Here is a 3,866-nt window from a genome sequence, read left to right on the forward strand (position 1 = left end):
ATAGTATGTAAAAGGTCCTTGTATATTATTATAAAATATACGATCCTAATGTGTGTGTATGTGTGAGAGTGTGTATGTGTATATTTTGATTCCACTAAAATCAAACCGAAGGACCTATGACAAAGCCACCAAACGCGTCCTCGGTTTGCGGATAGAGGGTCCCTGTACCAAGGGTTTCTGCTGAATATGGTGACCAAAATGAATTGGTAGTGGCGGACAATTTCCAGGGGTGGTCCCGAAGGAATTAACACCCAAGCGGAGGTGTGAAAACCGTGCCGAAAGTTGAATGGCACCTGGGTGAGGTATCTAGAGCGGTGACTTTAGGATATCGGGCGACCTCTCAGAGTACGCAGCCTGATCCTTGCATGCGAGGCTCTACGAGGATGCACGAAATCCTTTCCCTAGCTTCTCGTGAGAACAACAATGACAAGACCAAACATATTTGTAGTAAGTGCGGTTCAAAACCACATAATGCGCAAGGCTCCCGAAAATGGGTCGACCAGCAATGCCGACCTCTCTAGAGCTGGGGGAGCCAATGAAGATGGATTCAATGCGATAGATCGACGGAATCTCGGGACTTTTAGGTGGACGAAGCGACTAAATCGCGACTGGCTAGAGTGCTACGATGCGAGTGTGGCGCCTGAATTGGGTTAAATGGCACGACTGCATGCTCTGTGGTGCGAGAAACACCCGGAACTATCTCACTTTTCGCATCAACATCTTCGAAACCATGCTGAACTACTCCAAAAATGTATTATGCAAGCGGAACGCCTACTCTACTACAGCCAGAATAAGCCGGCAACATAGAAAGAGAGGCGACACTAAGATCAACCGCGAACAGGCATCTGATAGAGGAAGAGCGATGCTTTATGACCCGAAGAAACATCAACACCCAGTTTTCTCTCAAGCCTAAAGATCTGACTGAAATGGATGACGAGCTTCGTGGACATTTTTCCGAAGAATCCGACCTCTGGTCTATCAATGGTTGTGTGTATAATGCAGCGAGAGCTTTGGCCGATGCAAACCGTGAAACAAAGACAACGGTTGATCATAAGACCAAAAGACGAATGCATCAACTCGCCATAAAGATAGGTTGGACAAGACAGTACGCGTCCCGCATCCAGTGTGTGATTGACTACATCACATCTGGTAGGAATTTTACCGTCAAGGTTCGAAAGTTCGCGCGCCAACTCTGGATCCGTTATCACACGCGTAACGAGTTCAAGCTGCTGACCATCAGACAGCATATTGTGGAGAGAATATTGATACTATCTGACGCTAAGAGAAGTCTAGAGCGGAGAGAGAGGTGGGTCAGAGAAAATCAACAGTTTCTCTCTGACCCATCTCGACTCTTCCAAGACCCTCCAGTTACTGACGACCACCCGCCTAAACCAGAGGAGGTCAAACTATTTTGGAGAGAAGTCTACCATGTGTAGCATGGACTAGACGACCACATGCGCCAAGGTTTATTTAAAGCGAAAAAAACTTAATGGCATCCGTGAAGACCCTGCGCTTGTCGACAGAAGCGCTATATGATAGCTTTGCGCTGGAGAGACTTATACATACCTGGGCGTGCCATAGAGCCGCATTCAGGATGTGACATCTATAAAGGATACTCTCCGAAGCAGATACAAACGTCTCATATGGCGAAGAACAAAGTACCTGCAACGAACATGCTTGCCGTCCCAGTAGTAACATGGACGAAGAACGAGCTCAGATCCCTTGATATCGAAACACGAAAGGTTATGCACATGAACAAAAATGTGTAGCTCAAGTCTTCTGTTCCGCGACTCTACATCTCACGCCGTCAAGGTGGTCGCAGAATATTGAATCTTGAATGTCTTTCCAACAGGATTATTCTGGGTACAGCACATAGAGTCGCAAATCGAAGAGACCCTCTTCTTAAAACGGTCAGGAAGCACGAAGACGTGGGCAAACGAACGTTTCTGTGCAAAACAGCGGAGGATGCTGCGGAAACACTCGGACTTAATTTCAGTATTAGGGGTGAGCAAAATGCATCATATCTTATCTATTTCGAGTACTTACTCCTGAAAGCGCAGATCAAGAAAGCACAAGAGAAAAACTTCCGTGAACAGCTCCTCCATAAGAGGATGCACGGCATCTTCCACAGAAATGTGGAGGGTCAGCCAATGTCGTGTGAGCTAACTTTTGCTTTCTTAATATCACCCAGATTGAAGTTTGGCACGAAGGGTTTCATTTTGGCATGTCAAGACGGTGTCATTTTGACCTTAACATACCGTTGCCACATTTTGAGCCAAGGCATTTCCGATGATAGCTGCAGGGCGTGCCATGCGCACCCCGAGAATTTAGTACACATACTATCTACTATCGGCGAGAAAATTCGAGTCCTCTGGCTTTGACGTTGAATAAATATGTGAAGAAAAAATGGTAGGTTAATGAAAGAGGAATCATTTCAAACGTGCAAATGTTTTACGTTAATGAGCCGAAAAGTAATATTCCAAAAAATTATTTGTAGCTCATAGATTTGAAAATCTGATAGAAAATAAGGAAATTTAACAGCTTTTAAAAACATTAAATTTTGAAGAGCACTATCTTCAGTCCTAATAAAAATAATGGAGTGATTTAAATTGGAGGTGTTGTCTTCGTAGAAATTGCGATATTTGAAGTCAGTTTTTTATATAGAAAAGCAAGTGCGAGAGCCCAGTGTGGGGCCGTTTTTTTAGGGGATCTTCCTCGGTTTTCCTCAGCCCGACCTACCCAACTTGTGCCTCCGAGCCTCACTCTGGCAGTCTGGCCTTCAAACCCTTTTCCTGTGGTGAGGAAAACTGAGGACGCTCACCTGAAAAAACGACACCACGCTGGGCTCTCGCATTTGCTTTGCAATATAAAAAATGATTTCAAATATTGCAATTTTTACGAAGACAACAACAAGCACATACTTCCTTCAAATAGTAAATTATTACAGATATTTCAACTAACTACCTCCAATTTAAATAATTTCATTATCTTTATTAGGACTGAAGGTAGTGCAGTCGCATATTTATTCACAAAAAACGAACAATTATTCAGATTTTTCCTATTATTTTTTCAATAAATAACTATGCTTCAAAGTTTACTGTTTTTAAAAGCTATTAAATTCCCTTACTTTTCATCAGATTCTCAAATCTGTAAGCTGCAAATAATTTTTTGGGATATTACTTTTCGGCTCATTAACATACAACATTTGCACCTTTAAAATGATACCTCTTTCATTAACCTACCATTTTTTCTTCACATACTTATTAAACGTCAAAGCCAGAGGACCCGAATTTTCTTGCCGATAGTAGTAGTCCAACTCATGCGGGAACGACCTATATCAAAATGCACAATGCGGTACTAAGAGTGCTTTATTGCCATTTCTGTCACTCTTACTGCATTAACTTTAATATCGCTTCTCTAAATGCTCCTAGGGAAATAGAGTCAATTGTCGAGAATGAGAAGTGCCGTATATACGGGAACATTATATTCTCAGCAATTGTTTCTGTTGAACTCGAGGCCTGACATGATTCTTTTTGACTTCGACAAGCGACGCTCTTGGAAGTGCCAAGCTTTCATTGGTCAATAGCCTGAAAAGCATCCATACGTGTCAACAATATGCTAAAATCCTTGCGGGAAAAATGCAGAAGGCGGTCATCCTTGGGTCGCTCCGTGTCCTCAGGGTTCACGAGACTTTTGCCGGATGGTCGTATTGAATCTGTTAAAGACTGTAACCACCTATCTCACGGTCGTGAGACCTGGTTATGGCTGGATTTTTACCGCAATTTCACTGGGATCGGGTTCAGTTTTTCAGATTAGCACCCGCTCCCGGCGGAATCCTGTGGTTGTCCTTATGCCAAACCTTTAAT

The sequence above is a fragment of the Belonocnema kinseyi genome, chromosome 2 (genome assembly GCF_010883055.1).
Source record: "Belonocnema kinseyi isolate 2016_QV_RU_SX_M_011 chromosome 2, B_treatae_v1, whole genome shotgun sequence".
NCBI lineage: Eukaryota > Metazoa > Arthropoda > Insecta > Hymenoptera > Cynipidae > Belonocnema > Belonocnema kinseyi.